The sequence below is a fragment of the Delphinapterus leucas genome, chromosome 1 (assembly GCF_059928025.1).
Source record: "Delphinapterus leucas isolate spDelLeu-1000000601 "Yukka" chromosome 1, BTC_Dleu_Yukka2, whole genome shotgun sequence".
Lineage (NCBI taxonomy): Eukaryota > Metazoa > Chordata > Mammalia > Artiodactyla > Monodontidae > Delphinapterus > Delphinapterus leucas.
Window position 1 is genome coordinate 185,687,687 of NC_143129.1, and position 13,470 is coordinate 185,701,156.

Consider the following 13,470-nt stretch of genomic DNA (forward strand, 5'->3'; position numbering starts at 1 on the left):
TGCTCATCTCATGTAAAGTCTGTCACATACGTATTTGTTGCTGGGAGGCATGCAAGCAATTTTGAACACTATAGAAGGAACCAATACCCCATCAAAACAAGGCATATGTTGTTTTAGTAGCACTGTTATTCAGACCACTTTAGCACGTTTGTAAGAAAAGGCAAGAAGCCAGCAAGTATACCGTTAGCCAAGTTTTGTTTTATTAAAATATTTCCTATTAAAAATGAGAAAAAGTATATTCAGATCAAATATATGTACCCCTTCATTATCAAAACACATGTATTTATTAAAAAACTTCTGGACAACAAGAGGAGAATACTTATAGATGCTTCTCGAAATTCTAAATCATTTCTAAAATTCACCGACTCAGAAAAAAATGTGTTAGCCCAAATTTTCTACTAGCTTAAGCCCTGCCAAAAGTTGCACACACCAGCCTATGCCAACATGATGTGATCCCCAAATAGAAGGAACTGCTCTTTGAGGACCTGAAAGCATTACAACCAACGAAATTCCCACAAATAATTTCACGGAAATGAATATAATCTAAGTAATAAACACAAACCAAACAGAACACTCCCCACCTAGGCACTTAGAAGTTCCAACAATTTGAATAAATTTGTGCCAGTAATGATAACATTTTAGGTGATTTAAGAAAATCTGTAATATGAAGGATTTCAGCTAATGTTTTCAAATGTGTTTGCTATTTGGGGTGGAAGAAGGGAAGGGCTACCAGGAAGGAGTTTACCACGTCCCTAATATTCAAGGATCCTAGAATATAATTTAATAAGTAATAAGAGGGCTAGAAACAGCCAGGGGCCAGCACAACTGGGGAGCACGGATTCAGCAGCAACAACAAAGAGCTGAGGCCAGAGCCCCTTCGTGGAGGCAGGTATCTGGGACACACATCCTTCTTCCCACAGAAACAGTCTGACACCTGCCCACTTAACCGGAAGTCTGTTGAAGCAACAGTTCTGCTCCAAATTCTAGAGGCTATGGGACCTGAGGAGCTTTTTGCTTTTTCCCGAAGGGCTGGCCTAAGCTGAAATGTAGGAAACAGAACATTCTACTAGTCCCATTCCTGGGCCCCAGACGGAGTGCCTCAAGGACTACGAATGAACTGGATTCATACATACCAATACATGCAAAGATTCAGGGTGTGGGGGGGGGGCGTTCTTTAACCCAAAACAAATCCTAAGTGGCAGAACTAGCATTTTTACATCAAGGGGTAGAGAAGGAGAGTCCTCTTCAAATGACAAGCAGTAACTGAACTAAACAGGGAATGCTCAAAAACCCTACTAACTCCTAAAACCTTAGGAGCATAACTAGTATACCCTATCCTCAAGCTAAAACCGGAAAGAAAACTGTACCACAGGGCTGGTGAGTTATGTTACTGAAATAAGAGACACACCAAGTTTCACTTTCACAAGACCAACAAGTCACTGGAGCTCTAGCAAAGAAGACTTTGCCAGGGAAATTCTCACCCATATTAAGCTCTCACTTCCTGGACAACTTTTTGTAGGGATATGTTTTCCAACATGCTCAATTTGTACTCTAAGTTTTTGGTGGGTTGTTTTTTGCGCTTTTTGCTTTGGTTTGGTGTTTTTTGTTTGTGGTTGTTGGTTTTTGGGTTTGGGTTTTTTTTATTTTGGGCCAAGGACCAGCCAGCATTTATAAGCAAAGAGAATTGGTTCATTTCTCAACTAAGCAGACACAGAACAAAGAACATCATTTCTAATACAGTTAAATCATGACAGAAATGCTGCCATTCTCACCTCAAGCATATTACTTTCAAAACACATAGAAGAACCAGAAAGAAATAAAGAGCCAAGAAAATTCAGAGAGCCAGAGAACCTACGAGACAGTTGAAGAAGCCCATTAAAATAGAGCCCTATATATTTTACTAATTCTTTACAAAATGGCTATTAACTCAACAGAATAATGCTCTCTGCAGCAGAAACTAATCTCATCAAGTGTATTCAGAGAGTAAAAGGAGAAATGTCCAGCCAAAAGTTTATTATAGTGATGAGGCAGAAAAAAAATTTTAATCTATAAACATAAATAAATAAATCACCAAAACGTCACTCAATAAAACACGTAACTCACTAGAATAAAATGCACTTGAGCTAAGTATATCCTTCTGTTAAGTGGGGACTATATTTCTTTTACCCTTTCATGTTAGAATTTGTTAGTTTCTTCAGCATATTAGAAACTGCCTGGCTGAAAAACCAAGAAAATAAAAGCATTTGGTCTCCATGTTTGTGGCTCCTCCAAGTGGGGCCCAGGGCAGCACAGCCAGCAAGAGGTACCCCGTCCCTGACCCCCTTCCCACAACAGACACCATCTCTGCCATTTTTTTCAACCTTTCTGAAAATATATTTCCTCTGTCAAGCTTCTCAAAGATAGTGTTCTAAAATATGTGCCTGTTTCTCAAAACATTTTATAGATGATACAGCAACATACACCTACAATCATCATATTATTTCCGTCACAATCCTCAAAAAGAAAACAAAAGCTAAAACTACAAGTTAAACACCTTTCTACCTAGGACTTTATCCTCAACAATATAATTTTTTCCCTAATAGCTTCAAAGATTTCACAAAAGGAGAAAGCAAGCGGGAGGAGGGGCTGCCAGGAGCACAAGGGAACTCTTAAGAGTGACGGATACACTCATCCTGGTGGAATGGTGATGGCCATGGGGTGTGTGCATGTGCACACTTCTCAGAAGTACGTGCAATTTATTATATGCCAATTACACCTCAAAAAAGCTATTTAAGAATGGGGTCAGAGACTGAAAAACTCTAAATTCACCAAGCATTGGGCAGAGGACTCAAGCACTGTGTAGAAGGCCTCAGGAGTGGAGAAAAAATTAGCCTTAGACTGAGCACTACTGCAGACCCACCTAACAAAGCAAAACCTTAAAGGTTCAAACTGCTTAAAAGTAACTTAGTTGCATCCCAGAACAAAGTTCAAGAAGAATTAAAGGGTCCTGCTCTCTTAAATCTTGTCTGTCAATCTCCCACCTTTTAATCAGATATGGTTGGGTTTTAGTGAACCATCCGGCTGTTTTCTATTTATTTCCTGTGTTCTTTGTTCCTTTGCTCTTCCTTTCTGCCTTCTTTTGGATTAATCAAGTATTTTTAGTTTAAAAAAAAATTTTTTTAAAGAATGGGGGGCGGTCAAAAGACAGGGACTTTGCCCTCTCCCTGCACACTTTAAACCACACAGCCATGCTGTAGCCACTATGCAGAAGAAGCCAAGAGTCACAGGGGAGACAGTGGGAGCCACCTTCCAAGCCACTGAACCAACCAATTCTGGAACCACCTGGTTCTGGTCTTCTTAGGTGAAATAATAAAAGTAATCTCATTGTTTAAAATAAATGCATATAGCACAGGGAGATCAGCTCAGTGCTTTGTGATGACCTAGAGGGGTGGGAGGGAGGCTCAAGAGGGAGGGGATATGGGGATATATATATGCATATAGCTGATTCACTTTGTTGTACAGCAGAAATTAACACAACATTGTAAAGCAATTATACTCCAATAAAGATGTATATATAAAAATAAATAAATAAATTTTAAAAACTGGGCAAAGAAACTGGAAAAAAATTTTAAGTGTGTATGTATATATTTTTTTAAAATTTTAATAAAATAAAATAAATGCATAAATACATAAATATTATAAATTTAAAACATTTGATACTGATTACTAGCTTTCATATTAGCCACAAACCTGAAATTACCATAGTTTCTAAATTGAAAATCAAGGCACAATATGACAGTTTCTCTAAGAGAAAATCAGCTTTAGACATACTCCTAGCTTTGCAAATGATATGCAAATTCACCAAATATTCTTAAATTTCTTCCTCAGATTTAGCATTTATATTATGTCAACTCTATCACAACTGAGACCCGTTCCTTTCAGGTACTATCCCCACTAGGGAAAAAGAATAATACAATATATGCCAAATTTCCCCAAACACAAATTTATAAGAAATAAAACAAAAGCGAAACAGACCCACCCACTGCTGACTTTATTTCTACATGACCTGTTTTCAAGCTTACTAACCTACACGCAGTGCTTACTTTAATTGCTGTACTGGCTTCCTACAATGACAGTCGGAACGATTAGACTCCAACATTTCCCACTTCCTCTAGTCACTGATTCTCAAGCTTCAGATGAATAAGAATCCCCTATTTAAACCAAGTCATTTGTAAAAATAGTTCTCAAGTCCTTCCTCTAAGAGATTACAGTTTAGTACATCAAAAGAAGAGCTAAACAATCTGCATTAGTAAAACCCCAGGTGAGTCTGACTAGAACAGTCCACAATCCTCACTTTAAGAAAAACTGCCCAGGACTTCCCTGGTGGCACAGTGGTTAAGAATCCGCCTGCCAACGCAGGGGACACGGGTTCAAGCTCTGGTCCAGGAAGATCCCACATGCCACAGAGCAACTAAGCCCATGCACCACAACTACTGAGCCTGCGCTCTAGAACCCACGAGCTACAACTACTGAGCCCGCACACCACAACTACTTAAGCCCGCACGCCTAGAACCCTCGAGCCACAACTACTGAAGCCCACGCCTAGAGCCCATGCTCCACAACAAGAGAAGCCACCGCAATGAGAAGCCCACGCACCACAACGAAGAGTAGCCCCCCTCACCACAACTAGAGAAAGCCGGCGCGCAGCAATGAAGACCCAAAGCAGCCAAAAATAATTTTATTTATTTACAAAAATATTTAATGTTTTATTTATTTATTTACTTTAAAGAAGAGAAAAGAAAAACTGCCCAGGTGGGTCCACCCCATCCTCCAGTCTCCACACACACCCGCCTCCTGCAGACATCCAGGCACAGATGTCAGAGCTGCCAAAGTGTAAAGAAACAAATTCCAGCTGCTATCAGCTTAAGGTGGCCCTTAAGTTTTTAAATGCCAATGGATGCCTAAAAAGTCTCTAAAACCCCAAAGAATAAAGCTATACTGAAAGATAGGGTAGCTATATAAGATACAGGGAGTTCTTTTCCAATTAGAACCAATTCTAGGTTCCAGTAATAGCTCTACCACTTACTACTTCTATGACCTTGGACAAATTATTTAGTTTTTTTAACTAAGTCACATTTTCTTCATTTATAACATGAAGATAACAACATCCCTACCTTATAGGGTTGCTATGAGTATTAATGAAAATAAGTAATATAAACTGAGTAGCATGGTGCTTAGGACTTAAAAAGCAATAAACATAAAGATGTGGCAAATATATACAATGGAATATTACTCAGCCATAAAAACAAACGAAATTGAGTTATCTGTCGTGAGGTGGATGGACCTAGAGTCTGTCACACAGAGTGAAGTAAGTTAGAAAGAGAAGACAAATACCGTATGCTAACACATATATATGGAATCTAAAAAAAAAAAAGAAAGAAAAAATGGTTCTGATGAACCTAGGGGCAGGACAGGAATAAAGACGCAGGTGTAAAGAATGGAACTGAGGACGTGGGGAGGAGGAAGGGACGAAGTGAGAGAGTGCCACTGACATGTACACACTACCAAATGTAAGGTAGGTAGCTAGTGGGAAGCAGCCGCACAGCACAGGGAGATCAGCTCGGTGCCTGTGACCACCTAGAGGGGTGGGATAGGGAGGGTGGGAGGGAGACACGAGAGGGAGGGGATGTGGGGATGTATGTATACGTACAGCTGATTCACTTTGCTGTACAGCAGCAACTAACACAACAATGTAAAGCAATTATACTGCAATAAGGATGTTTTTTTTAAAAAGCAACAAACACTGGCTCTGTGATTGCTATGATTATGATGCTGATCATCTTGCATTCTTCTGCTTATCTGATTCTTTCCAAGGTTTACAAGAGGGATACTGCTATCCCCATTTTTTCAGATGAGCAACGGTTAAGGTTCAAGACATAAATCTTAAAAATGTCAGAGCTGGAATTGAAACTCCATCTGTCCAGGTCTGTCCTACTCCATGGCTCTGACCCTGACAGGTATGGAAGGTGTTCCGCCAGCCCTGACAGCCTCCCATGTCCGTGCTCTGCAACAGGGCTCTGCACACTGAGGTTCCCAATCACGTTTGGGGAATAAGGCAATGAATGAATAGTAAGGTCCTCAGGGGCAGCAGAGGGGAATGTACTCTTCTACATACACTACCGTACCTATCCCACCTCCCCTTACACAATGGATTTAGAAGGATACATGTGGGACTTCAATCTGGGGAACCACAGATATAAATTCAAGAACTTGCACACAAAAAAAGGAAGAGTAATGATTTTCCACTCTGCAGTTCTACTCACTAATTTAACTTAAAGACAAACTCATTCGTTCAACAAATGTATATTGAGCACCTAACCATGGGGCAGGCTCAGTTACCAGGTGCCCGGGACGTGTGATGAAGAGCAGAGAAGACGTCCCAGCTTTGTCTATCTTAGCCACTGAGGCGAGGATTCAGACACAGAACAAGTCATTTCAAGCACCACGAGCAGAGTGCAGGATGCTACAGAAATACACAGCAAGGGTACCTCATCAATTCTGCTAGGGGGTCGGGCAATTTTCCCTGGGGAAATAATGTTTAGCTGAGATCTGGAAGATGACAAGGTGGAGAGGGACCATATTCTAAGAAGAAGAAAAAACGACACGTAAAAGGCAACGTGGGAGGAAGAACATGAGTGTAGAAGGAACTCGGGGGGAGAACAGAGAACAAGGGGGGGGAGGCCAGGCAGGAGGCCGGGGGGGTGACAGACAAGATTACACAGGCCTTGAGGACCATGTTGAGAAGTTGGACGGTATCTTAAGTATACGATGGAAAATTATTCAAGGGATTGAGAAATGGGGTACCATAATCCAACTGGCATTTTTAAAAAACCACTCTGGCATCTGGGCGGAGACTGGGTTGGGAGGGGGCAAGGGTGCAAGTAGGGACAGGGGCCAGGAGATCTCTAGAAGCCGTCTGGGCACAGGTAATTGTGGCCTGGACTGGAGAGGTGGCTGTAAAGAGTGATTTAGACTGGAAATTTATTTGGAAATAGAGCTAGTAGTCTTGGATTCAATACATAAAAGATGAAGGAGGTGTCAAAAATGACCTCTGAGGAGCAACAGCGATGCAAGATGGCAGCCACCACGGGCTTGGACAATTTATGAAAACCGAATATACAGCCTTAAAATAGAATGTGGACCTAAATACCCAGAAGCACCCCCCTGTGTAAGATCTGTAACAAAAATTAATATGAATGGAGTTAACAGTTCTAATGGAGTGGTGGACCCAAGAGCCATATCAGTGCTAGCAAAATGGCAGAACTCATATAGCATCAAAGTTGTCCTGCAAGAGCTTCGGCACCTAATGACGTCTAAAGAAAATATGAAACTCCCTCAGCCTCCTGATGGACGGTGTTACAGCAATTAATCAAAAAGAAAAACCACAGGCCCTCCCCTACCCCCCATTCGATTTAAGCAGTCTTCGTTTTCCACTGTAGTAAATTTTCTAGATACGTCTTGTAGCCCTCAAAGTACTGAAAAGGAAGCTCCCATTCAAAGGCAGTTTATCTTAAGATACTGTAAAGATACTAATTTTTTGTCCATTTGAAATATATAAGTTGTGCTGTAACAAAAAAAGAAAAAATGACCTCTGAGAGGAAAAAAATAGTAACTCTAGATTGGAGAAACCTGATAAGCACTGCCTCAGCCAGGTGATGGAGGTAAGAGCATCACAGTGAGAAGTCTTGTTGATAGCAGGCACCCCTGATAAGATGAGATGAGAAGGGCTCTGCACCTTCAAGGTCTTCCTTCCCAAAACACATAATCCCAGCCTAATCACAAGCAAAACAGCAGACGAACCCAAACTGAAGGACATCAACAAACACCTGATCTGTCAAGGTCACCAAAAACAAGGGAAGTCTGAGAAACTGTCACAGTCCAGAGGAGCCTGAGGAGACATGATGACTAAATGTCAGGTGGCCTCCTGGATGGGGTCCTGGAGCAGAAAAGGACATCAGGGGAAAACTAAGGAAATATGAAGAATGTGTGGAGTTTAGCTTATAATCCTATATCAGTACTGGTTACTGGCTGGGATGAACGTACCACCCTAATGTTATTAGGGGACACTGGGTGTGTGGTACGCAGGAACTCTGTAATATTCTTGCAACTTTCCTGTAAATCTAAAACTACTCTAAATGTAAAAGTTTATCTTAAAACTGGCCCCCTGGTCTGACTTAAGCACCTGGGAGGTGCCCTTTATTGAGACAGGAGAGACAGACGGGAAGACCACAAGCTCATTTCAGACACATGAAACAGGACAAGATCCTGCACTGGAGGAATCAGATACCAGGTGGGCAGCTCTGGTGGGGCCCTCAGCAGAGAGAGCTGAGCTCAAAACAAATGCAGGAGCCCTCGGCAGGCTGAAACTATGGGAGTGGGTAGGGTCACTGAGAGCAAAAGTTGATATCAGGAGGTGAAGGGCCTCGGTTGCTTCCTGAGAAATATCCACGTTTACCAGTCACACAAGAAGAAGGTCTAGTCTCAAGCCCTGAGGAAATCCCACCTTAGGTGCTGGTAGAAGAGAGCAAGATGGAACATCCAACACGGGGGAGAAGAACCCAGGGGTGCATATGCCAACCCAGAGGCCAAGGGAAAAGCACAGTCAACCTGTGTGAATATGTCTGAGAAATCAAGTAAGCCCTGGAAAATGCTCCTTATCTTTAACAATTCTGAGATCACTAGTGATCTATGAAAGAGCTTTCAGAAGAAGAATGGGAATTAAATTCAGACTGGAATAGCTGAGTAAGAGGTGAAAAAATGAGGAAAAACTAACTCTTACAAGAAGTCTGCCTCTCAGATTTGCACACCCATGGTCACAGCAACATTACTCACAACACCTAAAGGTGGAGGCAACCTAGGCGTCTATCGATGGATGAATGGATAAACAGTGTGGTATATACATAATGAAATATTATTCAGCCTTTAAAAAGGAAGGAAATGACATGTGGATGAATCTTGAGGACATTATGCTAAGAGAAATAAGCCAGTCACACAAAGACAAACGCTGTACAATCCCACTTACATGAGGCACTTAGAGCTATCACATTCAGAGAGACAGAAGTAGCAAGGCGTCTGCCAGGGCTGGAGGGAGAAGGGAGCAGGGAGTTAGTTGCACAACAGTGTGAATTTATTTAATGCCAAGGAACTGTATACTTTAAAATGGTTAAGATGGTAAATTTTACGCTATATATGTCTTAGCACAATTAAAACTTTTTAAAAAGAGGTCTGAGTCTCAGAATGTTAAATTCATATCAAGCTATAATGATTTACAATGAAAAATATTTGAAGCTGGATACTTTAACCTAGATCAGCACTTTCCAAACACGTCCCTAATGATGTGTGTCACAACACACACAAGTCACAGATGTTGATCCCCTCATGCTCTGCAAGGGGGCCTGGGCCACCCAGACCCCGGACCAGTGGTCTCTGATCTCAAGAGTACTCATCCATTAATCCCATATGCCTTATAAATACTTTTATTTTTGATGTGTTCTAAGATGTGAGAAAAGCTGAGAAACAATGGCTAAAGAAATGAAAATTACAGATTATTTCAATTCTATTTTCAGTGGCAAGAAAAGTTGCTTTAAATTAGTTTTCTTCATCAACCCACAACTTCTGCTGCCAAAAGGAAAAAAAAAAAAAAAAGAAAGATTGTCACCTCAACTTAGAGAAACAAATGAACCTCTACTACAAAGCCACACCTCACTTTCGCTAGATTTTTAAGGATAGAATAGGAGCAACAATTTTCTCTTCACACTAAGTCAGATCAACGAAAACTAAATCAATGTGTAAGGGACAAAAAAAGAAAAAGGAAAGAACAATGTGGTACTGATGCAGGCATAAGATAAGCAGATCAATGAACAGAGAGCATCCAGATACAAAACCGTGTATTTGTGGAAATTTAGCACAAGGTAAAGGCAACATTTCAAATCAGTAGGAAAGGATCAATGATTCGATAATAAGCATCTATTTGGGGAGAAAAAAGAAATAAGAAGCTCTACCTCACTCTGCCAATATATACAAAATGTCTATGTGTATTAAACATCTAAGGATAAAAATTCAAAACAAAGAAGAAAATCCAGGGAGAATAATTAATAACTGGGGTAAGGAAACCTTTCCTAGGTATGCTGTCAAGGCCAGAAAGAGTCAAAGTTTGAAGGCGTGACTCACAGGACTGACGTGAGGACGCAACAAAGACAAGACTGAAATACAGGGCTTCCCTGGTGGTGCAGTGGTTGAGAATCTGCCTGCTAATGCAGGGGACACGGGTTCGAGCCCTGGTCTGGGAGGATTCCACATGCCACGGAGCAACTAGGCCCGTGAGCCACAAGTACTGAACCTGCGCTCTAGAGCCTGTGCTCCGCAACAAGAGAGGCCGCGATAGTGAGAGGCCCGCGCACCGCGATGAAGAGTGGCCCCCGCTTGCCACAACTAGAGAAAGCCCTTGCACAGAAACGAAGACCCAACACAGCAAAAATAAATTAATTAATTAATAAACTCCTACTCCCAACATCTAAAACAAAAAGAATTGTTTTTAAAAAAAAAGACTGAAATATAGGTTTCTAGCCAGGAAAAAATTATACATACACACTTTTTTAAGAAAAACACATAGAAATCAGAAATAAAAAGGGTGAAGAATCTACGAGAAAAAAGAACAAAAGAATGAACAGACAATTCAAAAAAGTAACACACGTGGCCAAAACATGTTAAATCTCAGGAGCACACACAAAGAAATGCAAATTAAAAGAAGACATAGGGCTTCCCTGGTGGTGCAGTGGTTGAGAGTCCGCCTGCTGATGCAGGGGACGCAGGTTCGTGCCCCGGTCCAGGAAGATCCCACATGCCGCAAAGCGGCTGGGCCCGTGAGCCATGGCCGCTGAGCCTGTGCGTCCGGAGCCTGTGCTCCACAACGGGATAGGCCACAACAGTGAGAGGCCCACATACCGCAAAAAAAAATTTTTTTTAAAGACATAATTTTTTCACACACTGGACTAAGAAAGATTTAAAAAACTGATAATCCCTAGTGTTGGTTAGAGTTTAGGGAGCCGAACATTCTCATATTCAGCTACTGAGAGTACAGATCAGTGCCTCTCTAGAGGGAATATGGCAAATGCTTGTGCTCTTTGGTGAGCAGCTATGTTGGCAGGCCCTAAGAAAATAACTGGAGAGGTGTGCAGAATACTGGGTAAGCAATAAGGGACTGGTTAACAATTTTTATAGAAACTCCATGCTCTGCAAGTTATGTACATCCACCTCCACACATATGCACTGGCAGGCAAGATGACCACAACAGATTTTGGCATGGGGAGAAAAACAGAGAAGAGGTATCTGTGATTCCTTGGGGGGGGCTGGGGGGGCCGCGGAGGGGAGTGACACACACACACCACACACACATACACACACATATACACATGTATACATACATATATACACACACATATACACACACATACATACACACACACACACACACCACTTTAAGGCAGTATAATGCTTAAAGCAAGACAGGCTGGAAAAGAACTTCAATATATAAATCAACATATAATTCCAATTTGATTTGATTTTAAAATTACTAAAAACAGTCACCTCTCAATTGGGTAATGCCTGGAAGGATGAGTAGATCTGTAAACTATATTAATACAACTGAGAAACAAAGAGTGGACAAAACTAATGCCATGAAACAAAGCTAACTCAAAGAATTCCAAATATAATTGGATAATTAAATCCTTTCAAAGAAAATATAATTGTAATTTGAATTGGGGACATCAGTACTAATATCCCTACAACATGCAGACCCTCCCTACAATAAATCTTCATCTACAACTAATCTCCTTCGGGTCCCTCAGTGTGGGATAATAGTTAAGTATATACTGGTCTCTGGCCCCAGTTCCTGGCAGAGAACTCCTAAAACCCTTGTAATTTCCTAAGTGTTAAGAACATCTTTTGTTCCCATATTTGGTCTTTGACCTGTCCCTGACACAGGGCTCCTGAAACCCTTGTAAATTCAAAGTGATAAGAGCATCTTTTGTTCTAGTGAGGCCACTTGTTGCGGGGGGCGGGGGGGGGGCCGGAGAGGGGGCCCTCCAGGATGGCCCTGGATGGGGGCTGGTCGCCAGAAAGACCAAGCCACAAAAAGAAGCTTGGAATTTTCAGCCCCGCCCCCCATTCTTCAGAGAGGGAGGGAGGCTGGAAAGGGAATTAATAATTGATCAAGAGGAAGCCTCCATAAAACCCCAATAGCACCGGATTCAGAAAGCTTCCAGATTGTGGATGTGAACACATCCACACTGGGAGAGTGACACACCCCAACTCCACAGGGACAGACACTGCTGCACTGAGGACCCTCCCGAGACCTCTGCCTGTGTATCTCTTCGTCTGGGTGTTCATCTGTGCCCTTTAATAAAGTGGTAGTAAGTAAGTACTTCCCTGAGTTCTGTGAGTGACTCTAGCAAATTAATTGAACCCGAGGGAGGGGGTCATGGAACCTACGGTCAGCAGCACAGGTGACAACCTGGACTTGCGACTGGCATCTGAAGCGGGTAAATAGACTTTTTTTCCTACAATGCACTTGGCAACTCATTTTATTTTTATCCTCCCCTTTAGAAATTAAGCTCCCTGCAGACAGGCTTTTTTTGTTTGTTTTTTCTATTCCAGGAGTTTAGAAACTGCCTGGCACAGAGACACTCGTGTATTTGTTGGGTTAATGATGGCCTCCTCTCCTCTCTGTGGTCTCTCCCTCCCAGCACAGGTCGCTCACACCTACCAACCTGCTCTAGACGCCGGCCCAGCCGCCCAGCCTCCAGCCCGGCTCCTCTCGGAGGCGAAGGCACAGAGCCGCTGTTGTCTGCCCTCTGCCACCCTCAGCACACCCTGCCCTCCAGCCACCCTGCCTCTCCCACTCCTTCAGACGTGCCAGGCTCTTCACCCCGGAGAGCCTTCCCGCAAGCCTGCCTCTGTCCACAACACTCCCCTCGCTGACCACTGATCTCTCTAACCCTCCCGTCCCTCCCGTCACAAGAAGATCACTTCCTGGGAGTCTTTCCCTGGTTTCTGATCTATATTAGGTCCTCTGCTCTTGAACAACCTTTCACAACCTTCATTTTGTAAATACATACGTATTCTTACAATTATCTGCTTAATGGCTGTTTCCCTTTAAAGGCAAACTGTGTCTTGATGACCACGCTATACGTCCCCAGGGACTGGAACAGTGTCTGAAAAAAGGAGCTCAACTGACCAACTGAATGGCTGGCTGTCCTACTAGACCACAGACTCGGCAAAAGCAAGTTCAACGTCTGTTTTGTCCTCTCTTATGTATCTGGTGACAAATACGCTGTCTGGCACAGAGAGAATGTTTAACATTTATTAAATAAATGCTGAACGAATACAGGGGTTAGGGACACCATAATCCTATTCCTGAGGAGAGGAAAAAGA

General features: G+C 42.2%; 1 protein-coding gene and 1 pseudogene across 1 annotated transcript in view; one reads left to right on the forward strand and one right to left on the reverse strand.

Moving 5' to 3' along the window:
• LOC111187206 (calmodulin-binding transcription activator 1) overlaps positions 1-13,470 on the reverse strand; it is a 104,578-nt gene that overhangs the window by 17,403 nt on the left and 73,705 nt on the right.
• LOC149750843 (ubiquitin-conjugating enzyme E2 variant 1 pseudogene) lies at positions 2,253-10,970 on the forward strand (annotated as a pseudogene).